Source organism: Malaclemys terrapin, chromosome 1 (genome assembly GCF_027887155.1).
Source record: "Malaclemys terrapin pileata isolate rMalTer1 chromosome 1, rMalTer1.hap1, whole genome shotgun sequence".
Lineage (NCBI taxonomy): Eukaryota > Metazoa > Chordata > Testudines > Emydidae > Malaclemys > Malaclemys terrapin.
Window position 1 is genome coordinate 337,129,144 of NC_071505.1, and position 27,101 is coordinate 337,156,244.

The 27,101-nt window shown below is 45.2% G+C and overlaps 1 protein-coding gene across 4 annotated transcripts in view; it reads left to right on the plus strand.

The window, feature by feature from the left end:
• The window catches only part of PAK1 (p21 (RAC1) activated kinase 1), a 115,024-nt gene that overhangs the window by 12,774 nt on the left and 75,149 nt on the right, over nt 1–27,101 (plus strand). For 3 of the 4 annotated variants that reach the window (XM_054015805.1, XM_054015803.1, XM_054015806.1), the window contains one exon: nt 18,319–18,362. The gene's annotated coding sequence lies outside the window, so the exon portion shown is untranslated. Of the gene's footprint in view, nt 1–15,995; nt 16,093–18,318; nt 18,363–27,101 lie in introns of those variants that run through there. The other variant, XM_054015804.1, reaches the window with a different exon arrangement.

Here is a 27,101-nt window from a genome sequence, read left to right on the forward strand (position 1 = left end):
TTCTGGTCTGGATACCATTAAGACTCCAGGGTCCTCCTGTACTGATCACACTCCTAAGACTCGGAGTTCCTCTAGGAGCCACAACCCTCAGCATGCTTCGGTACCTAAGTCCGCGTCGGTACCATAAAAAGTGATGGGGGCAGCAGAGAGAAGCAGCCTGCTTCTAGCAAGTTGGTACTGATGGGCCTCCTGTTACTTTTTCTTGTAGCCCAAATTGTGATTTCCCTCAGTTACCACAGAAGTCCAAGCAACTGCTTCAGCCCACGATAGCATAGAAACAGTCAACATTGTTGGTACCATTGACCTGCTACTGCAAGGGACCTACTTCAGTACTGTTAATTCATCTGGTACTGCAGGAATTTAGATATTGGAAAGACCTATTTTTGTTGAATGAACCAAAGCCTCCCCTCTTGATGGGTACCAAGCGCCTTGGTAGCAAGATCCACAGGGTCACTGGAATTACAGGTCTCTCTGGTACCACCTGATTCCCTGCCGTTCTCTGGCAGAGCTCCCCTGTTGGATGATGAGAAGCAACTTTCTTCGGTCTCTCACATCTTGGTGCAAGACCCTCCTACTTACGAACCCTTTCCCTGGCACCTACAAGGAGAGGGTTGACTCACAGGTAGGAGACAGATCTGAGTCCCCATCACTGGTATGAGCAGCCATGAATTCCACTGCGTATTCCTTATGGTCCCACTTAGTGGTCGTATTGGGACCCTTGGGGGGGCTGCCTACTGGCAGCAGTTTTCAAGAGCCCCTAGCCTCTCTCATCGGGACTGCCCGTCTCCTACCCCATCTTGCTCAGCTGGTGCCTGGAGCCGGCCCTGACTCCATCTCCCCAGCAGTTGTCATGTGTTGGGCATCTTGGTTCCAGTTGTCTGGGATCCTTAGGGACATCCAAAATATAGTTGAGGATCTTCCTCTTGATGTTTTGAAACTCTTTGCTGAGACCACCAATGAGTCATTTTACACTTTGAAATACTCCAGAGCCACCTTGCAATCTTCTGGGATTTATACACCTGCAAGTAAATGGAAATATAATAAATCCCAAATATCCCAGAGATCCTGCCCTGTCCAGTTTTCTGGTTTCGAAAGACCTTCGTAGCCATGTGGGAAGAAACGAGGGTTTCAGAGAGAGACTACGTACTACATCTTGTTCAACCATTCAACCTTCCTCATCAGAATTTTGATGGTCTGGTTGAGAGACAGAATCAGCCCTGGTTTTTGTATGTTCAGCTGCAACAGTTGACCTCCCTCCCTTTTGGGCCTCTCCCCACCACTTTCAGCTGGCGTGGGAGCAGATTACATGAGACAAATGGGTCTTGGCGGTTATAACATCGGGTACTCTTTTATCTAAACCAGTGTGATTGTATTGAAGTGTTTGGAAAACTCCATCTGAGATAACAGGGTTTCTGCATATCACTTTCTATTAATCAAATGATGACCTTTCTGTGTGCTTGTATAATTCAGAAGGAGAAGGCTGGGCAGTAGAAGATGCACATTTCTGGGGGCAAGTCTGGGACTGGGAATTTGCTGGTGTTTCTTTGCAGTGTAAATCAAGAGTGGCTGGCCATAGACTCATGCAGTGTAGCTGGGAGTAATTTACATGCTGGAAGCTGTGTGTGAGCAGACCAGGAGTGGATGTTCTCACAGCAAAGCAGTGTAAAAGGCACCCCAGGTTGGAGAATTGAGGGGACACAGCTGTTCAACAGTCCAGATTGTACCCTGAGTAATGTCACAGTGTGTTCAGTCTTTGGGAGGAACATTGTAGCGTAGCCGATTACACAGTTAGGTAGACGTAAGCTACCTGACGTGAATCTAAATCTGTAGTGTAGACCAGGCCAGAGTCCTGCCTGGAATGCAGGGGACTGGACTAGATAACCTATTGAGGTCCTTCCAGTCCTGCACTTCTAGTTTCTATGATTGATCAAGCACTTAGGCCTTGTCTACACTGGCAAGTTTCTGCGCAGTAAAGCAGCTTTGAGCAGTGTAACTCCTGAGGTGCGCACACTGCCAAGCCACTTAGTGCGCAGAAACTGTGCAGTTGTAGCGCTGTAAAAAAAACACCCTGACGAGAGGTGTACAGCTTTCTGCGCCGGGCTATAGCGCTGCAGTGCCCGTGTAGACACCCTGCTCGATTACAGCACTGCGGTTGGCCTCCGGGAGGTGTCTCACAATACCTGTTCTCGCCTTTCTGGTCACCAGTTTGAACTCTCCTGCCCTGCCCTCAGGTGACCAACTATGAGCCCTACCCCTTAAATTCCTTGGGAATTTTAAAAGCCCCCTTCCTGTTTGCTCGGTGCCGAATGCAGTGGTCTCAGCGCATCTTTCCAGGTCACCATGCCTGCTCCACGCACCAGGCGATCCCCCGCTTGGAGCAATGCCAAGCTGCTGGACCTCATCAGCATTTAGGGAGAGGAGGCCATCCAGTCCCAGTTGATACTTACGGACAGATTTCATGATGCATGACAGAAAGGGGCCATGATTGGGACACGCTGCAGTGCGGGGTCAAAGTGAAGGAGCTGCGTCCATGACCTGCCAGTTCTACAAAGAACTGGATGCGATACTCGGTGGCGACCCCACCTCCACTGCGAAGGCCACTGTGGATACTTCATTGGCTCGCGTGCCAGTCGAGAGTGGACCGAGCCAGGAGAAGGAAATCTTGGATGAGGAGAAGGAGGGGGACCCAGGGGCAGAGGACGACTCGGAGGTCAGAGATGCATGCAACCAGGAGCTCTTCTCTACCCCGGAGGAGGCTAGCCAGTCACAGCTGTTGGAGCTTGGCGAAGCGCAAACAGGAGAGGAGGCCCCTGGTAAGTGGCTTTGATTTTGGGAATCGCTGAAGCGAGTTGTTGGGGGCAGGAGGGTTGCAGAAAGCAGCCTTGTGTCTATATGATGTGTGTACCACCACATGGCTAGTCTGAGCAGCAGAACCAGGGTGTTGATTGACTCCCTCACCTCACGGGAATCTGCCTCAGAGATCTCCATGAAACTCTCACGGAGATACTGGGCAATCCGCTGCCGCTGGTTCTTTGGCAGAACTGCTTTGTTTCTTGCCCCATTAAGGGTAACTTTCCCGTGCCACTCTGTGTCACGGGGAGGGAACCATTGCTGCACACAGGCGAGCTGCATAAGGGCCAGGGTGAAAGGCATAGTCTTGGAGAAGACCCTTTCTTGATTCCCTGCTCACCCTCAGCAGCGAGATATCTTTCATAATGAATACAGCCTGTGGAAAATGTGGGGACAATAATGATTATAAGCTCCCTTCCCCCTCACCGCACAGAGTGCTGGCTCTCCCCAAGAACCACATGCCCAGTGTACAGTATGGTCCCGGAACACTGATTTCCCCTGCCCCTGCGGTTACTCACCATTTTGGGGGTCTTGTGGCTCATGTGTGCTTGCCTGGGGTCAGCCAGTTAGAGACAGGTATGTGAATAGTGGCTGTGTTTTAATCACTGAATCAGTGGTCTGTGTGTTGCAAACAATACTGCTTCTGTAAAATGTTGCATTTTGGCTTCACAGATATGACCTTGGGATCCAGCCTCCCTCTTTTGTTATCGCTGGCTGAACAGCTGTGCAGAATTAGAAAGCGGCTACAAAGAACTAAGGAGGACTTTCTGCGTGATGTTATGATGCACTCCACGGCCAAAAAACAAGAACTGAAGGAGTGGCAGGACAGCGAGAAGAGGGCCTGAAAGGAGAATGCGGCGCACCAGAAAGAAGCCACGGAGCGGCTCTTAAACGTTACGGAGCGCCAAGCAGACATGCTCCAGGCGATACTAGCACTGCAAACTGAGCAGCTCCGTGCCCGCCTTCCCCTGCAGCCGCTGTCGCAAAACTCTTTCCCCATACTCCCCCCAGACACTGCCAACACACACTTATCAACCTCCTGGCTCCAGTCTGTACCTGCGGCATTCCGCTCCTTTCCGTCACAGTACAGCACTGTGGACTCTCAGTACCCTCTGCATTCAACACCCGTCCCTCTGCAGTTTAGCCCTGCTGAAGTACAATATCCGCTGCATTGTACTCCAAAGGAGAAGGTTGGATATTTTACCTGGACATACACAAATCTTTAACTGTTCTGGGACCCCACCTCCTCCTGGAACCCTCCCTTCCCCCACCCCCTCAGTGCTGATGTGTTTTTTTGTTTCTCTCTCTCCTCTGGTTGTTGTTTTTTAATAAAATAATTGTTTTGGTTTGAAAGCAATCTTTATTCCATTAACTGAAAGCAAACCGAGCCCTGCAAAGCAACGGGCAATTTTCTTGAACCTTCATAGTGCATCGTCTGCACCAATCACAGTCATCTCCTAGCATTATAAGCACTGCACTCCCGAGCATAGCAACAAATATTAGTGGCTTTCAGCTTCAAATTGCTGCCTCAAGGCCCCATGCTGTGCCCCTCTAATAGCCCTGGTCTCTGGCTGTTCAAATTCAGCCTCCAGACACTGAGCCTCAGTGATCCAGCCCTGAGTGAAGCTTTCACCCTTCCCTTCACAAATATTATGGAGCGTACAGCACGCGGCTATAAGCATAGGAATATTGTCATCGGCCAGGTCCAGCCTCCCATAGAGGCATCGCCAGTGGGCCTTTAAACAGCCCAAAGCACACTCAACAGTCATTCTGCACTGCTCAGCCTGTTGTTGGAACTGCTCCTTGCTGCTGTCAAGGTGCACCGTGTACGGCTTCATAAGCCACGGCATTAAGGGGTAGGCTGGGTCTCCCAGGATCACAATGGGCATTTCAACTTCCCCTATGGTGATCTTCTGGTTCGGGAAGAAAGTCCCTGCTTGCAGCTTCCTGAACAGGTCAATGTTCCAAAAGATGCGTGCGTCATGCACCTTTCCGGACCAGCCTGCATTAATGTCCGTGAAATGCCCACGGTGATCACAAGCATCCAGAGAACCATTGAGAAATACCCCTTCCAATTAATGTACTCGGTGGCTAGGTGGTCTGGTGCCAGAATTGCATGCCATCTATCACCCCTCTGCAGTTAGGGAAGCCTATTTGTGCAAAGCCATCCACAATGTCATGCGCATTGCACATTGGTCTTTCGGAGCAGGATGCGATTAATGGCCCTGCACACTTCTGTCAACACAAGTCCAATGGTTGACTTTCCCACTCCGAACTGGTTAGCGACCGATTGGTAGCAGTCTGGAGTAGCTTCCACAGTGCAATCACCATGCGCTTCTCCAATGGCAGGGCAGCTCTCATTCTCGTGTCCTTGTGCCGCAGGGCTGGGGCGATCTCATCACACAGTCCCATGAATGTGGCTTTCCTTATCCGAAAGTTCTACACCCATTGCTCGTCATCCCAGATGTGCATGACGAAGTGATCCCACCACTCAGTGCTTGTTTCCCGAGCCCAAAAATAGCGTTTCACTGTGGTCAGCACCTCCGTAAATGCCACAAATAATCTTGTGTCGTAGCTAATATGCGTGGTGAGATCAATGTCGAACTGCTCTTGCCTTTGTAGTTTACGGAATAACTCCACTGCCACTCATGACGTGTTGGTCAGAGCGACCAGCATACTGGTCAGCAGTTTGGGATCCATTCCTGCAGCCCGAAAGAGGCAGGGCGCGCAGTACACAAACCGTTGAAAGATGGTGCCAAATACGGATGGAAGGACAGGGATTGCTGGGATGTGAAGCAATGCATCATGGGGCATTGGGACAGGACCCAAGATGCCCCATGACCCCTTCCACCTTCCCACAACTCTTAGCGGCAGAAGAGAAAGAGGTGCTCTGTGGGATAGCTGCCCAGAGTGCACCGCTCCGAATACCGCTGCAAGTGTCGCAAGTATGAACATGCTATTGCGCGGGCAGCTGACAGTGTGAACACACGACAGCGGTTTCCCTTCAGTTCTCTCTGAGTGGCGCTGTAACTGCCGGTGCTGTAACTCTGCCAGTGTAGACGTACCCTTAGAGTCTGAGCCAAATGCTATTAAAGTAAATGAGAACCTTAATGAGTAAAAAGGGTTTTAAGAACTGCTATACAAGATCAAACCAGTGGCCCATCTAGTATTATTCTGTCTCCGACAGTGACCAGTATCAGATACTCTAGAGAGTGGTTCAAGATGCCAACTGTGTAATAGCCTATTCATAAGGAAAGATTCTTCCTAACCTCAGACAGTTAGTAATGGGCTTATGTCTTAGAGCATGATAACTTACACTGGATATAAATGTGTAAGGGGTCTAACAGCAGATGTTCTCATATAGCCATATAAATGCCCAGTCACTTCTTAAATCCTACTAATCTCTTGGCTTCAGTATTCAAGGGCCTGATCTAGTTTATTTGCCTGAGACACACACTTTCATAAAACAACTTCTTCTTACCTACATTTTTTTCAAGTAGCATTTGCATTATTCTGTAGCGAAGGTAATATTAGAAGGTTGGGGTTTTTAGGCCAGATCCATAGTGTGTTTTGGCCCTAGAAAGGTGTGTTCCTTGTGTGAGCTCCAGTCTCTGTACTGAAATTCAAAATAAGCTAAACTTGGGATTGCAGAATGGAGAAGTTCTGTAGCTGACCTTGACTTTTTCATGTGAGCAAAATGGGCAGATGAAAAGTGGTCTTCCTGTGAATCTGGCATGTGATTAGAGGTCTTTAGCAGCTCTAGCTGTGTGTATGCATATCTGCAGCTGCTGTCCTTCTGGTCTGTTTGAACGAAACATAATATTAATGTACATTTTAATTTGTAAGAACCCTTAGGACATTGTGCAGACAGTGAAGACCTTATAGGGTCAGCCTCTCCCATTCAATGGGGAACAGTCTCAAGTTAGATTTTTTTGGAAAGTCAGTGTCTGAATATTATGCTGCAGATTGCTTTGTAAAAGCAATAGAAGCCCATAGTGTTTTTGGTCAGCAGAGAAATAGCTTGAAGCATTTGTTTTTACAATTGTAAAAAATGTACTAGTTGGGTAACACACATTTAAGGATAAAGACTATACTTCTAAATCTGACTTCCTGTGCTTTAGAGACAAGGTGGGTGAGGTAATAATTTTTTATTGGACCAACTTCTGTTGGTGAGAGAGAGGAGCTACACAGAGCTCTTCTTCAGGTCTGGGAAAGGTACTCGAGTCACAGTGAAATGTGAGGGGGAACAGATTGTTTAGTCTAAGTAGTTACCACATATTGTAAGGGACCATTTCAAGGTAGAGTGGCACATTAACACTTCTGCAGTCATAGGACAAAATGAGGGGGATTAGTGGGTTACAGATTGTTATAATAAGCCATCAATCCAGTGTCTCTGTTCAATCCATGATTTTTTATTGTCTAGCAGAGTTATGAATTTAAGCTCCCAGGCTCGTCTTCTGAAAGTGTTGTGCAGGTTTCCTTTGAGGATGAGGACTGATCGGTCAGACATGGTGATTTCTTTGTGAAAAGAGCTCACCCACTGGTGATAGGGTGTTTTTGTGTGTTATCATTTTCCAGGTGCTCTGTCAGTAAAGTTTTTTATGTGATGTCCTTTATGGAGTTGAATAGAACAGAGGGACCTGCTACTTTCCTCATCATATATCTTAATTAGCAAAACTCAGCTTTGGAGAATATTGAGACATATAGTTGAATAATATTAACAAATAAACTACAGGTGGTTCAAATCCAAGAGCAGGGATCTAAAGGCCTGGGAGCCTGCTGCCAAGCATAGTGGATTCCCCAGGGCATCTTCTCCCGAAGGTACTTACTAACAATCATTGTTGGGCCTTGTATTATTGCTTCCTCAAGTCCCCTTTCTTTTCCTGGCATTGGAGCCCCCTTCAGTTTGTTTGTATTCATTTCAAATTCTGAGGCTGGATAGCGCTTGTAATTATTGTATATGAGCCTGGTTTTTAATGTTATGCAGGGCTCCAAGCACCTTGCCCAGCAGGTGCTTCAGAAATAAAATTATTATTGTTCTTGGCAGAGGCAGAGCTCTGTGTGGTGCTTCCACAGCAGCTGCCTGCATTATGCCTGACTCAATTAATCCTCCTTTTATGGTAAGTAAATGGATTCTTCAATTCAAAAACCAAAAAGACAATTTAGAATTCTCCAGTAAGTTACAAACCATGTTCTGAGCTGGAACCTCTGACTGGTGTCCATCTAAAACAATTTGTTCTTAAAGTATGTAAATCAGTATTCTGAAGAATGGGTAGTTGGGGCCGATTCAGAGTGCTTGATTCTCCACCACCTTCCATCTTGTGTGGTCACCTAAATCTGTTGAAAAGTGGGTGTAAAATGCTACCACTCCAGCATGGTAGCATTTTTACATCCACTGTGCACAGATGTAAATGATTACACAAAGGTGCAAGGCAGAGGTGACTCACCCTGGAGAACAGCTTTCTGGTGTCATATAGGAAGGAGGAACGGGCTGGGTGGTGGCGGTGCCAGGGTTGAGGCAGATGCATATTTCTCCCCCTCACCCGTTTCTGGCCCCTTGGGAGATTCTATGGGGGAGGAAAAATTAACAGAAGGTTGCAGGGCCGCCCAGAGGATTCAGAGGGCCTGGGGCAAAGCGGGGGAGCTGCAGTGTTTGTACTCACCCGGCGGCGGTCCGGGTCTTGGGCAGCATTTCGACGGCGGGGGGCCCTTCAGTCGCTCCACGTCTTCGGCAGCACTGAAGGTCCCCCCCCCCCCCCCCACCACCGCTGCCGAAATGCCGCCGAAGACCTGGACTGCCGCTGGGCCAGGGCTTGAGGGGCCGCCTGGGGCAAATTGCCCCACTTGGCCCCCCCCTCTGGGTGGCCCTGGAAGGTTGTGGTCTCTTCCATGATGCTCTCATCAGGAGTACATGGGTAGCCAGTGGTGGGGGAGTTTCTGATAACACAGTTCCATTGTAACAAAGGTGTGTGGGGACAGGTTGCCAGGGACCAGAGCCAGTGCAGGGGGACTAGGAATCTGCCACATTTAGAGGTAGATTTTGCAGTTCTTTTCTATGCTGTGGCAAACCCCATCTCCCTTGCCCTCCCAAGAAGTGGATATGGAGTATCCTCATGGACCCTTCCTTCCCCAGACCCCTGCTTCTCGAGTTTTCCATGGGAGGTGATTTTCTGGCCTCTGGTAGGCTTAATGCACTTCTCTACTGTGTATGCTTTAAGATTTTTAATGACAGGTGACTTATCCCTGATTGATGCGATTTCAAACACTGCCTTCAGCAATGTATGCATGTTAATTAAGAGCAAAGAATCTATTTTATATTACTCTGTACAGGATTTGCATTAGAAAGTGAAACTGCCCTGAGGGACAGCCTCAGGGGCCCGCAAAAATAAGTTGCCTGGTAGACATGGAGCCTAAATTTGGTCTCTCTTAGGCTATGTCTACACTACAGCTTATGACAGGTTTCAGAGTAGCAGCCGTGTTAGTCTGTATCTGCAAAAAGAACAGGAGTACTTGTGGCACCTTAGAGACTAACAAATTTATTAGAGCATAAGCTTATGCTCTAATAAATTTGTTAGTCTCTAAGGTGCCACAAGTACTACAGCTTATGGTGGCATAACTCATGTCGAATAAATCAGCCCCTCGAGCGACGTAAGTTACACCGACAAAAGCGCAGTGTGGACAGCGCTATTTTGGCAGGAGAGGTTCTCTCACCAACAGAGCTAATGCTGCTTGCAGGGCTGGAGTAGGTAAATCAGTGGGATAGCGCTCTCTCTCCTCAGTTTACAGGGGCTAGATTAGAGAGCTTCCAGCAGTGCAGTTGCACCACTGTAAACTTTCTAGGATAGCCATAGGCCTTATTTATCCTGGGGATCTGCTCCAATACAAGCTTTGGTTGGCCGGGCTCTCTGGGGTAAAGCCACTACAAGCAGCAATTTGCATCAGCAGAGCTTGTCTCGGTTTCAAGTAAGTGTAAAGTGTACACATGCAAATTGTGGTTTGTGGTATTGCCTGCCTACATTGGGGAGTTCCATTAATTGGTGGCTGGCCACCAATGGGAGAAATCCCTACTGCAGACCAGGTTTTACACCAGTGTAATTTCATTGAAATCAAAAGCGTAAAACTGGAAAACAAAATTGTACAGGAAAACTCAAAGGGACTTTTTAAAGGGATTACTTTAAAGAGATGCTGTCAACTTAAATTTGGGACCAGATTTAAAATGTAGAGCAGAAAAAATCAGCAAGAGTTCATATAACTTAATTTAAAATAAAATCCAATACAATCAGTAACTTTTTAACAACTAGTTCCCCTGCAATTTTAAAAAGCCAAACATTGCGGGAAAGTGAAACTAGCTTAATTGATTTTCATGGTTCACTGAGAGAAATACCAAAAGTAAACCATGAGCACAGTAAAGGCAAGTAAATTGGATTTGAAAAATTCCCTTACTTCTAATAATCTAAGGTGTGGTTAGCACATTTTTACTGGTGTTGTTTGTTAATATATGATTAAGTTGAGTGACCATTTCAGACAGCGGGTTACTTATTGGAGGTGGCTTTTACTGCAGGTTTCACTCTATTTATTTACTGCCAGCAGGGTAGTAATCATATTAAAATGTATCATACTATGTGTCAATGTCACCCCAGCTGGTGCAGGGGGATGTAATTGACACCGTGCTTTGAAAGTTGATCCTTGCACAAAGCTGAGTTTATCTAGCTCTGTGTGTATGTTTCACCATCTCTCCTATTAAAAATAAATAAATAAATAAATAGCACACTGAGGGATAGCTCAGTGGTTTGAGCATTGGCATGCTAAACCCAGGGTTGTGAGTTCAATCCTTGAGGGGGCCATTTAGGGATCTGGGGCAAAATCAGTACTTGGTCCTCCTAGTAAAGGCAGGGGGCTGGACTTGATAACCTTTTAAGGTCCCTTCCAGTTCTAGGAGATGGGATATCTCCATTAATTTATTTATTATTATTACACTTGCTTAACCTAGGGGAGTGAATCAGGGACACTACATATATTTTATGGACGTATCCCCAAAAGCTTTGATCCTGGGCTGAGAAATCCAAGCAGCAGCTGTACTTAATTATTACTGTGCGCTAATAGATCAGCAACATCACTAATGATTCAATTGTAGGCTGAACAGATTTTCAAAGTGAAGAGCCAGGAGGATATGGCACAAGGAGAGAGGGCCGGGAGAATTTTGGAGTTAGTGGGGAATATGCCTTCTCCTTACTGTCGGAGCACAAGTGGGCTAGGAGTAGCTCTGGGGAAAGATTGCACAAGCAAAAACAGTTTTTACTGGGCTGTGATGTGCAGTGCAGTTACCAGTTTGTTCCAAGGCTGCTTAGTTTGAGAGAAAATACAGGGAGATTATAAAGTGATTCTAGGCAGTGCAGGAATGCATTATGCAGTTTTGGGAGCTGGAGAGCCAGAAAACTGTAAGGTTAGTCTGTGTCCTGGAGTTTACATGAAGGATCATTCTTGTATTCATTGCAACAGGATACTGTCTGTTCTCTGTTGTGGGAGATGCTACCTGATGGGCCTAGAAACTCAGGAGATTGTTTGTTTGTTTTCTGGAGCCTCTGCTAACTCCACTTGGATGGGGAAGAGTAGTGATGTGAGACAGGTTTGTTAGGAATGGTCCCTGAGGGGACTCATGAGCTCAGCCAGGCACCTGTCAATTGAATTGGATTAGTGGATTAATGACACTATTAGGATCTAAGTCTGCCTAGGATTACATAAAAACTGTACAGGGACATCAGGATAAACTGGGATACTCTTGGTTTTCAGGGACATGTCCTATTGGAACTGTAAGTAAATGAAACTGAGCATCTGCCTTCAGTCACCTGCAAGAGTATGCAGATTGATACTGAAAAGTGTGTATGCAAGAGGGGGCATCGAGACTGAGCAAATTGCAGTTCAAAAAGATATTCTTGGGATGTTTGAAAGAAAGCTGGGTAAATGAATGTACTTCAGCGCATATTGCATACTTCAGTGGAGGAAAAGGGAGCTGATGATCATGTCACAGCATGGGCCAAAAGAGCTGACCTAGCTTTGAACCAATATCTTTGAGCTCATATTCTAAGTGGACTATGGAAAGCAGAATAAGAGGATCCGATTCCCTGTTGCCTTCCACCATGTACGGTCGTTTACTCCAGTGTAATGCGAGTGCAACATGGATGTTAAATGTGAATATTCTGATCTTGTGGCATTTTGCGGATGGTTTGTGAAAGAGCTTTAAGGACTTTACGTTGCTCGAAGTGCAGAAACTGTAGGAAATCTTCATGAGGAGAAAGGGGATGAATTGGAGCCAGGGTTTTGGGTCAGAACCTCTCTAATTCTAATGGCTAAAATGAAGATGCTTCCTAACATTGTAAGAATGTAGATCTGTACCTGGACTCCACAGTTCAGCATCACTTCTAATCTGTAGAGGGGAAAAATGTTGGAACAGGTTTATAATCTGATAACCACAAACTAACCTGCTTCTTTTGATGGGAAGTCTCTCTTGTGGAGAGGAGGAAAGGAGGGGCAGATGGCATGATCCAGGGGACAGGACACCATACTGGGAGTCTGGAGATCTGTTCGCCTCTCTGCCATTAACTTGCTTTGTGACCTTGCTCAAGACACTTCATCTCTCTGCCTCAGTTTACACCACTGTGAAATGAGGCTATGGATAAATGCTACCCATTTGCAAATATTATTGTTCTAGAACAGAGGTTCTCAAACAGGGGGTTGTAAGGATATTACCTGGGGGGTCATGAGCTGGCAGCCTCCACCCCCAAGCCCCACTTTGCCTCCAGCATTTATAATGGTGTTAAACATATAAAAAAGTGTTTTTAATGTGGGGGGGGGGTTGCACTCAGAGGCTTGCTATGTGAAAGGGGTCACCAGTACAAAAGTTTGAGAACCACTGTTCTAGACACGCCTATATTACCCTCTTGGAAAAACCTTATAGGGTTGAATGGAAATGAAACTAATAGTTCTATAGAAATTCTTGGTGTGGGTGAGAGTCCAATAAAAGTCTATAGCAGAGAGAACTTTTTCTATAGACTGCTTTTAAAAACTCCCCAGAAGAGTTATTCTCTAGGTGACGGGTATTGACAAGTGCTGAAGGAATATCAACTGTTTCCTTTCCTGCATTGTTTCTTCTATTTTGTCTCCCATCTATTTGCTTGACAGCTAATATGCCTTGCACTGATCCTGGAATTCTGAATCAACAAAAATAACAGGACAAAAGAATATGTGGAGTTCTTAACAGAAGTCATAAGTATTAGATGGAAAAGCCATATTGCTTGCAATAGGTGGTCTGCGTGTATTTTCCTCTTCCGTTTAAACAGATCAATTTCCACAGGTTGCTTCACAGTTATGAAGCAATTCAGTTAATTAACATTTTCAGTCAGAATGATCCTTTAGGACAAAGACACATTTATAACTGTAATGCACTTGGGAATCTGAGCATTTTCCTGCCTTATACAGAGTTTGGTGCTCCATGGAATGCGGTGTAACTGGAAAAAATGATACTCTCAGATTTTCCTTGTACAAAGACATCCAGAACCCCAACATCTCAGCCAAACTGCTCAGTTTGACCTGGCTTTGGGTGGCAGCCAGTGTGGGGGCCCAAGGTGTTCTTAGTACTCTGGAAGCTATTCAGGGAAACTGAGCAAATTTAACAAAAGTATTGGGCTTGAAATAAGCTGAATTACATAGCTGTAATTGAAAATGGATGACCTGTTTCTGGGAGTTTGTCATGATAATGACCTTTTGAAAGCTTGTTCAAACTGTTTTCATTGCACTCAGACAGGAATGTTGTGTTCTTTGCCCAATCCCTTAAAACCTTTGTTTTAGCTATTGGCAGCTTTAATTATTTGGAGGTGAGGGTCTGAAGAGATAAATTAGAAATGAAATCAGGGATGGACCTGAGCCAAAACCTTAATTCTGAACATCCTGAACTTCAGGAAGTGGGGTTTGGAATCCAGCTTACTTCTACAAATGGCTCCTATCTCTATTAGGATCTGAATAAAACCCCAGAGTTGAGTATCCTTTAAGCGTGTGCCTGTGTCTGTGTCCAAAATCCTGCAGAGGAACATTGGTGATCTCCGAGAAGGGTTCTGAATCCTGCTTTAAACTCTGGGGTGCAGGCTGGTCTCTAATAAAAATGGCCCAGCCGCTCAACTGTGTTCAGTCAAATGTCAACTTTCTTCAAGCAGTTCAGATTATAGGTCCAGCAGATACTGTAATAACACTGACCCATTGGTTAGGCTGCCCAGCCCACATTAGAGCATTTCTAAAGCCTGATCTACACACTTTTTTGGTTAGGGGGGTGACTTTTTTTTTAAATAGAGAAATAGTTAATTTTCTACAACTCCTAATGTGAGCGTAGTTATACTGATATAAAGGTTCTTATATGTGTATAGCTTATTCCTGTAGAAAGATGCCTGTCAGCTGGATATCTACATGCTGTACAATTAAGTATCTGTCTATAGAACAAAAATGCTGCAGTTTCTCTCTGCTCCCTAATGAGCAAGGGTCTGTGGATGTCACTTTGTTGTAGGTGCCCTTCCTCGAGGAAGGCTTTCTTGAAAAGGCCTGTTTCGACTTAACACACTAGCTAAACACAATATTGTGGGTGTTGCAAAATATAGGAGCATGTTGTTGAGTTCATGTTTTATATAACTATACACAAGTCCCTGATTTAATGGATTGTGGCTTCAGACCTAAACCTATTCTTAAACTATCACCCCTGACTTAACATTTCAGTAGCTAAAAGATGCTACTAAACGATGATGACAAAAAGATTAAGGTAACATTATAGATCTCATTTTAAAACTACACTAGCCTACAGGAAATTCGGCTTTAAGGCTGGAAACCCCACCATTAATTAAGGCCTTGTCTGCACTACAGAGGGGTGGCGTGAAGGGGAAACGGAGAAGTCTTGGAAAGGACTGTGTGGGCAAAGTTTGGGGGGGCATGGAAAAGAGTTCTGAATGTGCTGCAGGAGAAGGCATGCATGCATCTGCTCAGTTCTGCACCATTATTAAGGACTTCAGCATCTGTGTTTGCTCCTCCATGACTTTAATCATCTGCTCAGCAGCGTCCTTAACAAACTCCTGATTTTCTTTTCTGTCCTGCCTTTTCTTCCCTCCACTCCTTGAGTTCCCTTTTCTCTGCATTGGAGAAGTGCAGTACCTCCCAGAACATATCTTCTTTGCTCTGTCTTCGGTGCTTTCTTATCTGGCGGAGACGCTTGGCCAGTTTGTGTGGGGTATTCCTCAAGGCCACATCAGCCGAAGCACAAGGAGCAAAGCACAGAAGCATGATTGTTAAGTTCACGCACAGTATTGAAACATTTCAGTGCAACACACCTCTGGTAACGTAATGATCACTTTCTCACTGACCCTTGGGAAGCACACATCTCTGCGAACACCCAAAGCATTGTGAGTGTTGGCAGGGGACTCTACATGGGGAAAAGAGCACTCTTCAAGGATTGTGGTGCAGCCGACTAGGGGAAAAATTCTAAAATTCTCCCGCACTTTTCACAGGCGGGGGTCGTAGCAGATATCTCACTACTGAGGCTAAGCAGGTACATCTATTACACGCTTGTGGCTTCCACCCTGGTCCGGATGCTGCTCGCCTCTGTGCCGGTTTAGTCTCTGCACAAGTGATTGCCAAATGGCATGGGAAAGTTTTCTACAATGGGGGAAGGAACAAATCAGCTCTGCCAAGGAACCTTTGGCAGAGGCTTGCCGAGTACCTCCAGGAAAGTTTCCTGGAAATCTCTCTGGAGGATTCCCGGGAGATCTCGGTGTGCATCAACACCTTGTTCCACCGTACCAATTAGCTGCATAGGGAAATGTCCAGCTCATAGAAACATGGCCAGCCTCCCACATTTCTATACCCTGAATTACCTCCACACTAAACAATCCACAGCCACTTACCAGGTTTCTCGTCTTCTGCTTCTTGATCCCCGGAGAGCGACTGCTGCAACTGGCTACACACCTCTGGAGTGAAGAATAGTTCCTGGCTGCCTGCCCCACCGGGCGACCCCACTGGGAGCACCACATAATTGTCTAACTCCACCTCTTCTTCAATGACTTTGTCCTCAGGGTTAGGTTCTTTTTCTGCTGCCTCCAGGCCTGCTGAAGTATCCACAGGGCTCTTGACGGTGAAGGTGGGGTCGCCACCGAGGATAGTGTCCAGCTCCTTAGAGAACCGGCAGGTCTTCGGTGCCTCCCTCACCTTATGGTACGTCTGCCTCAGCTCCTTTATCTTCGCTCTGCACTGCAACGTGTCCCGATCATAGTCCTTTTTGCACAAGCCTCAAGAAATCTGCCCGTAGGTATCAAAATTCCTACAGCTCAGGCACAGCTGAGACCGCACAGCCTCCTCTCCCCATATACTGAGCAGAGCCAAGTGGGAGAGTGTTTGCTGCAGTAAGCCGCATGGTCACTTGGGAAGATGCAATGAGGCCTTTCCACACTGAGCCAACAGGAAATGGAATTTCAAAAATTCCCGGGGCTTCTAAGGGGGAGGGGTGGATGGTTGTTTACCTGGCTGCAGGGCAGTGGAGTTCAAACTGCTGACCAGAGCGGTCAGGATGGGCATTGTGGGACACCTCCTGGAGGTCAATTAGAGTGATAAAATCAAGTGTGGTGTCTACACTAGCACTTTGTCAACAAAAATTTAGCGCAAAAAGCCTTATGTATCTCATCGAGGTGGTTTTATTTTGTCACCAAAACAGGGCATTTTTGCCAGAAAAAGTTTCATCGCAGTTTGTATGCATTCACTGTTTTGTCAACAAAATCTGTCTTTTGTTGACAATACTCTGTAGAATCATAGAATATCAGGGTTGGAAGGGACCTCAGGAGGTCATCTAGTCCAACCCCCTGCTTAAAGCAGGACCAGTCCTCAACTAAATCCAGGGCTTTGTCAAGCCTGATCTTAAAAGCCTCTAAGGAAGGAGATTCCACCACCTCCCTAGGTAACCCATTCCAGTGCTTCACGACCCTCCCAGTGAAAAAGTTTTTCCTAATATCCAACGTAAGTGTACACAAGGCCTAATACTCTTGTGACTAGGTATGTAAAGATTCTCCCACATCGGGAGACTGGTGTGGTGTTCATCTTATTCACATGTGCATAGGTAATCTGTTGTACAGTGAGTTATGCATTTCCCTCTGAGCCTGATCCACAGAGGAGATAAGGCTGCTACATCTCAACCAGGGGTATGAGTACCGCTGGGGTATGCAGAGGTCTTCCATAGTTGCATCAACTCATCTAGATATTTGCCTAGTTTTGCAACAGGCTACATAAAAAGTACTAGCGAAGTCAGTACAAACTAAAATTTCAGACAATGACTTGTTTATACTTTTCTATATACTGTACACTGAAATGTAAGTACAATATTTATATTCCAATTGATTTATAATTATATGGGAAAAATGAAGAAGTGAGCAATTTTTCAGTAACACTGTGACACTTGTATTTTTATGTCTGATTTTGTAAGCAAGTAGTTTTTAAGTGAGGTGAAACTTGGGCTATGCAAGACAAAGCAGACTCCTGAAAGGGGTACAGTAGTCTGGGAAGGTTGAGAGCCACTGAGCTATAGGGTTTAGTCCTTCAGCTCAAGCTGTAGTGGTCCTGCTCTTTGTTCTGGAGGTCATAGTTTCAATCCCCAATGATGACGAGGTTGACAATTGTTGCACAGATAAATGTAGCCGTCACTGTTTGTTTTACTCTTTCTAAAACTAATTATATAAAGTTTTTTTTTAAAGCTACAATGATCTCTGAGAAACTAGCATATTAAATCCTAGTGAGATTTACAGCAGGCCCTGTAAGTAATGACTTTTCTAAATGAAGTTATTTATATATACCAAGGCACTAGATTAAATCATAGATTACAAGAATCTGTATGCAGCCCTGTTATGTTAGACCCTGATTAAGCGAGGTACTTAAATATGTGCCAAACTTTAATCATTTGACTAGTCTCAGTGAAGGCAATGGGATTGCTTATGTGCTGGAAGTTAGGCACATGCTGACGTATCTTGCTGAACGGGGGTCTCGGGGTGGTACAGTTTTGAAAAATGACTCTAAAAAGTGGCTTATAGGGCTCCGTGCTTGTCTCAGTGTTTCCAGATCAAATGTACTCTGTTCACAATGAAAGAGATGCTTTCTCTATCTGCCAGCCTTGCAAGATCAGCCTGGGGATGGGAGTGTCAGGTGAGGTCTTTTCCTTCTCATGACTCATAGCTAGCACTAGACATTCTGCCGGACAAAATCTGCCCTCAGTGACACTGATGCAACCCTATTGCCTTCAGTGGGTTTGCACAGGTGTAACTGATTGAAACTTAGCATGCAATTTTGTTGATGATCCACAAGCAAGAGTACAATCCTGCTCACTCTCTCACATATACTGACTCTGTAGGGCTGTATGGAGTAAAAAATCAGTAACTTTTTTTTTTTTTTTTTTTAAAGGAGCCAGCAGATGAGCCTCGGTGTACTTGGAATCTTCTGCTGAGGTAAGAAGGTGCCATTTCTACAGAATCACTCTTTTCAGAATAAAACCGCCTTTAAAAGATATAATTCCAAAAAGGAAGTGTGTGTATATGGGTGGGTGGAGTGGGGTGGAGGGGGAGGAGAGGGCAGAGAATATGGAGCAGAACCCAATACAAAATGGAATAAACATCTGAATGATAATGTCCCAAGTCTTTCACGTGATTCTCCAAAATCCTGTCCTCTACTGGTTGGCATGTCATTACTGGCCTTGATTAAGTGTGATCGTGTTTCCTTCTGGTGGTTGCATCCTACATGGGAGATTAGACCTGGAAAGGGAGAGGAAGAGAGACAGAAAATGAGAGGCAAGATGGAGGGGCCTGACTTTTTCTACTACTTGTATAGTCACTTACACTGGTGCAAAATGGATGTACAGTTCTACCAGAGCAAAATGGTCGTTACACCCACATTGCACTGGTGTAAATGACTACTCAAGAAGTGAGGCAGTGTGGAATTCTATCCAGGGGAATACAGGGCAAGAATGGATTTGTGATGCCTTTGTTCTATGGAACCAAAAGTATAGACTTGCCTTTCCTCTAAGTTGTTGTTGTTTGTTATTGTTTGGAAACCCTCTCACGTCTCTGGATATTCAGTCTTATCAAGCTGATGTTTAAGATCATAAGCATGCAAAGATGCATCTGCTGGCTACTAACAAAAAAAGGTCTGAGAGAAGAGATGAACTTTCCTTCCCTTCTTTGTCTCTGCCATGTTTCCTTCCAGATGGTCTCATTTGGGAAGCTCCTGGGGCTGAAAGCTTATGTTGCGGAAGAACCATATGCATTTGAAAGAAACTCCAGATAACAGGCGTATAACTACTCAAGCTCCATCTTCATATGCAGCAATATGTGTGCTACTGTCACATAAGCTTTTGTACTTAGGGCATTCTGTACCTAATTTCCATATTAAAGCCTTATCTGCATTTTTCCTGAGGGGCGGGTCAACGAGTGAAATCCAGGTTCAGATATGCTTTCTGCAAATTAGTACAGATGACTAGTTTAAAAACTCTTTTTTTTTTTTTTTTTTACACAGAGGTAGTATGGTGTTAGTGGTGGTGGGGTGTGTGTGTGTGTGGTTAAACAAGATTAGGGCTTGATCCAACTCCTATCCAAGTCAAGGGAAAGAATCCTAATAGGAACTGGATCATAGCTTTCATACAGAAACTTGGTGCTAGCTAGTGGGGAGCTAGCTACATTGGGGAGCAGGAGAGGAAGGATGGTCCCCTGATTAGGGCACTAGTCTTTGGACTTGGGAGACCTGCATTCTGTTCCCTGCTACACATCAGTCTCCCTATTTGACTATGGCCAAATCTCTCTGTACCTCAGTTGCCTATCTGTAAAACGGGGATAATCGCACTGAAGATGTTGTGAGGATAAATACATTTAAGAAAAAGAAGTGTGGTGTTCATATACTGTGCTCGTCACTATAGTGCTCATATACTAGGGTTATTGGGGGGCCATAGAATATCCTAAAATAGGGGAGGGAACAAAATTTGGCTACCTGGTAGGGTTGACAGTAACGCCCACAAAATCTGTGAAGAGGCCACTCTGCAGATCTTCCAACTGCAGATGCATTCTGGGTTTTGGCAGAGGGTCTGTAATGCTTGTGAGTATGTTCCTGTTGATTCTGCAGTGATACCTACAAATCCACAAAATGCAGGATTGTATCAGGAATTGGTTGGGAGGGGAATGATATTGGTGGTGAGAATATGGATGCAAGATGATGCTGTTCTTGTACCTTACATTGTGGAAGGCATTTTCAAAGGCGGTCAGACTCTGGCCCTTAATTTTAAGTATTGTGGATCAAAGAGGCTAAATTCTGCTACACAGCTGATCTGGAGCATTCAAAGATCTAGGTCTGTGTAGATTGTAAGAAACAGAAGTGTCAGATAACACAGCAATGGGCTACTCTGCAGATTTCTCAGGAGCCAAGTTGCTAAACTGACTCCTGGAAGTGAACACACGGAGTTGAACATCCCCACTCTTGGCCAGTACAGAAGAAAGTTCTGTTTGAAGCAGTGAGGGCATTGAAAGCAGTGAGCCTTTCTTGTTAAACTCTAAACTAGAAGCACTAGAGAGATATGAGGCTGTCACAGGCACTAAGCTTTCAGAGGTTGCCTTTTAATTCAGTTTAAGAGCTAGGCACTATTGAAGATACTGAAACATAATATATTGAGATATATCTATCCCATAGAGCTAGAAGGGACCTCGAAAGGTCATCAAGTCCAGCCCCCTGCCTTCATTAGCAGGACAAAGTACTGATTTTTGCCCCAGATCCCTAAGTGGCCCCCCTCAAGGATTGAACTCACAACGCTGGATTTAGCAGGCCAATGCTCAAACCACTGAACTATCCCTCCCCCTTTAAACATAGTATTACATAGATCCTGAAACACTGAGCGGCAACATGGTCCAGTGGATAGGGTGTCAGACTGGGATTCAGGAAACCTGCCTTCTGTTCCTGGCTCTGCCACCAACCTGGTGCATGACCTTGGGAAAGGTAACCTGTCCCTGTCCTTAGTTTTGCCTTTTTAAATCGCAAGCTCTTTGGGGCAGGCGTTTTGTTCAGTAGGCGCTTTGTTCTTACTAGGCGTTTTGTTCAGTATCTAGCCCAGTAGGGCCCCAATCTCAGTTGGGGTTTCTAGGTGCTACTATAATACAAAGAATAATCGTTTTTGGTGTATATGTCTCATATCTTTCTGTGACAATGACCAACTATTGGATTATGTCCACCTGATCTCTGAATAAATAAAATATCACTGTATAGTTCTCATTCAGCCTATTTCTTCAAATGTAAATTACTTATGGAAAAATAATCCTGCCTTCGTGTGAGTTCTTTAATCCAGTGTTTATGTAGAAAACGCAATGTACCAACCTTTCTTGCAAGATAGTGTGTCTTAACTAGACTGCTGTGATATCAGATCTGAAGCTTGGGTAGTAACACTTGCACCATGGCTGTTTTAGAGTTTTCTAATTTCTGAGTCGTGTGTTCTATTTCTCTTAATAATTTTAATCCGGTAGGAGTTATCTGTGGGGTGGCATCAAGGTGAATTGAGGTCTTGATGAGGTGCCATGCTCAGTTTTTCAACTCTGGACTCACCCTCTCTTCTTCTTTAACAGGAATTGTTCTAGGATTTGATGAAGGTTTTTCCAGAACTTGGTTCTCATCATAAGGTGGTGGCTGCGGTGCGGTAGCCCCTGCCTGTGGGCCATTGGATGGTGGCCGACCTGGGTCATTCCACATGTCCCCAGTGCAGCATCCATTCCAATTATTTCATGTTCCATCTTTTAATTTGGCTAGGGCCACCTGTTTCCATTTCTGTCCCCATCCTTCAGGCACTATAAAAGCACTTGAAGTCTGTTGTTGGGTAACAGGGGACGGCACCTTTCTTTTGCAGGTTTTCCACAGCTGTTTCCAATTTTTTATTCTCCTGTTTGAGCATATGATGTGTCTGGACTGCCTGCTGCCCTGCTAAAAGAGTTTGGGCTTTCCAGTGCTCGACAACCTGGATGCTTCTTCCAAAGTCTGGGTTACCTCTTTTACTTCCTTGTTTTTTTCCATGACTTGCCTGGCCAGTATTGTGGCATGTTGTTTAAGCCATTTTACTGCTATGGCCATTAATTGCAATATTCTACATTTTTTTTTTTTACTTTTGTTATTGTTTTTCAAAACTTCAGTTTCTGCCATTACTTTACATATTCCAGTCCATGTTTCCACACGTTCTTTTTAAAATTCATATGGGCTCCCCTTGCTGGCAATCCAGCAGGTCCAAATTTCATCAAACTCTGTGGGGATATGCAGGGAGGGTATAAGGGAGTTCCCTAGCTCATGGTTTTCTGTCATGTTAGATCGCGATTCCTACAGAGGATAGCTCACTTACTTACCAGATCAGTGGTCGTGGGTTAGATGTTTGGCTGTGTGTGTGTGTTCTCCCTGTGTGCTATCCCAGCTCTGCGCAGACAGTTGGCACAGCAGACCTCGAGTGAACCGCCCAATGATCACAAGATCCGTTAAGGTACGAAGGCACCAGGCCATGTTTATTGTCAACGAAGCACAGTACTAGTATTCCGCAGACTTTATTGGACAACTAATACATGTATGCCCATAACAATGGACCAGCTCAGTGAACAGTGGGACTTTTCATTCCTTCCTAGGCTAGACAAAGACACTTCCTCTGAGATACATTCTTATGCCCTGATACAAACAAGTTACATACTGCCACTCTGACCAAGTTAGTTACTGCTCCCTCATGTGGCTAGTTATTATCCATCGCCTTGTTCATGTTGGTTCAATCAAAACATCTCTATTATGTACTGTCATCCAGACCTTATCTTTTAGGAGGGGTCAGTATGTTTCTCTTATCCTTGGGAAATGTTTTTATACCATCCTTGATATCGGGATGTTCTGGAACCACTTGATATCAGGATGTGTTTGTGTGAGTACTCTGTGCCTAGCACTTCTTAGGAATGTGTATTTCTGCAATATCAGCCCTGTTCTTGCCAGATTCTGTGAGCACGTCCTGCCTCTTACCCACAGTTTGTCTTTGCTTTATATCAGTAAAGCTTTGACCACTACTTCAGCCCAGGCCTCAGGCTTCATACCAGGCCTTTGATACAAGGGCTTATGTCTCAGGCTCTTGTCCTACTACAACCTGATTCTGTCCTCTTAAAATAGCTCTGTCCTCCTTAGTGTCGATCTCTGATTCCAAGCCTACCATCAAGAGTGCTCCTAATAATAAAACTAACCGACACTAAACAGTAGGTTCTGATGACATGGTCTGTGTTGTCTGTAGAAAGCATTGAGCTATGGCAATAAAGCTTAGTAGCTCAGTAGTTTCTTTTTAGAAAAGAGGAACTGATCATATGCTACGCACTTGGTGAAGGGGAAAGGAAGAATGGAAGTCTTCTTTAGAGAGCTACCTTTAGTCCTCCAAGCAAACTGTGCAACTAACAACTCATCTTGTTGCCTTTACTCACCTATGGTTAGAGCTCTCTCTGACCAATTCTCTGTTTTGCCACATACTCTCTTCCTTCAAGTCCCTTCTTAAAAATATACCACTTCCATGCAGTCTGCAAACCTATGTATGCACATACACACAATAATCTTTGAACCTCCATGATGAGTGTATATTACCAATAGATGTGACTGCTATCCATTCTTCTCCTTGAGGCTGTAATCATCATATGACATGTCCTGTCTGCCTTAACTTAGACAAGCGTTAACAGTAAGCATGTCTCCCTCCAGAGACTACAAAAGCCTACCCCTTTACAACTAACATTACACCTTTAGCTCAAATGAGGTTGAATTTCCTGGCTTTGCTCTTAAGTGTGACAGTGGAATCTATGTAGCCATTGTTTGCTATACTATATAAAAAATAGTTTAATGAGCTTGCATGGAATACATTGATATTTCATGTTGGTTTAAGGTTTTTAATCGCATGTCTTAGAAATACTTTTGTCTTTAATTTTCATCTTTTAAAATCCAATATTTCTAAAATGTAACTGTGAAACTCAGTGTTAGTGAAGGGAAGGGCTGGCAGAGTCTTTCTGCTGTAAAGAGTTTAAAGAATGGAAGATATAAACATGACTGCTGTGGGATTATTCATGATTGCATTTTGATGAGTCAGTCTTTTTTTCCCTCCGCTGTCTGAAATAGTTAGGTCTTGCTTAGTTTCAGGGTTAAACATGAGCGTATTAACTAATCTGTGCAAGTCTCTGGCATTTGATAACTGTGCGATTTTGAGCAGAAATGCCTTTGCTTCATTTAAATCAGAACCTGTTTTGTCATTTCAACAGTGCGCTCACATCCCCTCTTATGCTTCTGTTCCAAAATGAGTCGTATTTCAGTCCCCAGAAGATACACTGTCAAGTTTCCCCTTGGCTATTTTTTTAAAGTGTTTTTTTTTTAGTCATTGTGCCAAGGACATTTTCTGATAGCTAGATAGATATTCAGTGTTGAATATTACATATTGTTGCCTAGACACTGCATTGATTACTTAAATGCCTGTGACCCAGTTTGCAAAAGAAGGGCTGATCCTGAAATGTGTGGAGCACCTGCTACTCCAGATGAAGGTGCACCTAAGGATCAGCAGGGCCGGCTCCAGGCACCAAAGCACATGCTTGGGGCGGCACCTGGTAAGGGGCGGCGGGGGGAGCGCGGCGCAGCATTCCCGGGGAGGGGAGGGCGTTCCGGCGGCTCTCGGCGGGGGGCAGGGGCGGGCTCTGGCGGTGGGGGGGGGCGTTCCGGCGGCTCTCGGCGGGGGGCAGGGGGCGGGCTCCGGCAGCGCTGCGCGGCGCTCGGCGGGGGGGGCAGCGCGGGGCTGGGGGGGTGGTTCTGGCGGCGCTCGGCACGGGGGGCAGGCTCTGGCATGCGGCGCTCGTCGGGGGGGGCGGCGCGGCGCTGGAGGGGGGTTCTGGCGGCGCTCGGCTGGGGGGTTCGGGGGGCGGTGCTTTTTTTTGCTGCTTGGGGCAGCAAAACAGCTAGAGCCGGCCCTGAGGATCAGGCTCTCGGATTCCAATCCTGTGCTCATTGAAATCAGTGATTGCAGTGGGCGAATGATCACTCTCTAAGGAGATACTCCATTAAAATGCATTTCATACAAGTCAAAACATCAGCTGTCTGTCACTTGACTCCTCACAGGAGGAGGGTTGGAGCAAGGCTGAACAGGTTTGTTTGAAACAATGCTGCACTGGAGGAAAACTGCCATCTATCTTAGATAGCTAAACAAATAGTTACTAAATAGGAGTATCAGAGGGGTAGCCGTGTTAGTCTGAATCTGTAAAAAGCAACAGAGGGTCCTGTGGCACCTTTGAGACTAACAGAAGTATTGGGAGCATAAGCTTTCGTGGGTAAGAACCTCACTTCTTCAGATCTTGCATCTGAAGAAGTGAGGTTCTTACCCACGAAAGCTTATGCTCCCAATACTTCTGTTAGTCTTAAAGGTGCCACAGGACCCTCTGTTGCTTTAAATAGGAGTAGAGAGCATAGTCAGGTGCCCTCAAGCCAGGGGCAGGGTAGCGTTCCTGGGTATCAATACTGTTACAATCTGTATGTACCCAGAGCACCAATGCAGGAAGAGTGAATGTAGCTGCTGGCTCCTTGTTCAGAGGGGTAGATCAGAATGTCCCCCAGCCATGTCCTCTCCTTCCTATGCTGCTTGCCATGAAACAAGCTGATGGTGGCCATATTTATTCTTCTGTGGCTGCTTTGGGCTTGCCTATAAGAGATGAGGGGGAGGGATAGCTCAGTGGTTTAAGCATTGGCCTGCTAAACCCAGGGTTGTGAGTTCAATCCTTGAGGGGGCCACTTAGGGATCTGGGGCAAAAATCAGTACTTGGTCCTGCTAGTGAAGGCAGAGGGCTGGACTTGATGACCTTTCAAGGTCCCTTCCAGTTTTAGGAGATAGGAATATCTGCATGCCAGTAATATGTGTGATATATTCCTTTATGAATGAAAGATTCATTCCATCCCTAGGGTTTCCTAATGAGAACTTCTGTTAAGGATCTTGATTAACATGCACTAACAGTTCTACTACCTGTACTAAAGTTGAATTTTCAGAAATTCAGGGGGGACTTGTGCTCCAAACTCGGGTGCTTTTGAAAATCTCACCGCAGATTCCTATTTGCCAAGGGCAAGTGGGTTTTTCAAGCCCTGCGCTGGGAGAATCATGTATCGAAGTTGGATTCTTTTGTTCTGTATAGTGTCCACAGAATGCAGTCCTATATTTCCAGCCTATGTAATTTTTATTGCCAATTATGGAAAGCACTGCATCTCCTCTGGAACATACTGCATCATCTCTGCTTTGTTAAATGGTGGCAGCCTTCTGCAAACAGTTACTACTGGAAAGTGCAGTACGTAGAAAGGAATAAGTTAAATGGCTAGTCATGGTTAGAGCTGGGCAAAAGTTTTTGGATGAATAGTTTGTTCACCAAATACGGCAGTGTTTGGTTGATTGAACTTGGGAATAGTTCTGAGTCAAACTGATCAAATAGTTTCTTCCAGGGGGAAAATATGACAACCTGCCCCCCTCCCCCCTCAAAAAGGTTGGAATGAAACATTTTGACCTTTCATTTCAAAATGACATTTGTTTTAAAATGTCGCGAGATTTATTTTAAAAAATGAGGCCAAAAGCACCTACAAACATAGGGGGGAAGGGAGGGAAGGAGGAATTGTTTTGGGTCAAACAATGTCTAGTTCAGCCACCAAACTAAAAACTAAATTACTCAATCAGCTCTAGTTATGGTTAGTCCTGGAATAAATCAGAACCAGCTGATGTGACATGAAACACAACAGTCCTTTTTCTACACAGAATGCAAGTCATGTTTTAACATCTTGTTTGTCACCTGTCCTAACGCAGTATTTTCCAATGTGGGGAAGCAGGTTTTACATCAGTTGAGCTTTACCTCACCTTCAACCCCCCTTCCCAAAGACCTACAAAACTAGTCTGGTTAAAGAAACAAATTTATTTTCTGGGAAACAGTCCTCCCAGAAGGATAGATACAGGGTATAGATTCCTAGTAGACAATTTCCATCTCCAGTGCTGTTCTTTGATCCTCTTTTTAATAGCTGACAGTTGGGAAGGAAGGACTCTAAGAACCTTTAAAGAGACGCTGGGGATTGTTGAATAGTTATTGATGACATGCTGCAGGTCTACTAATGCTGGGCACAGACACTGTTGCTTGACTGCTGAATAGGTTTGCTGCATGATATTC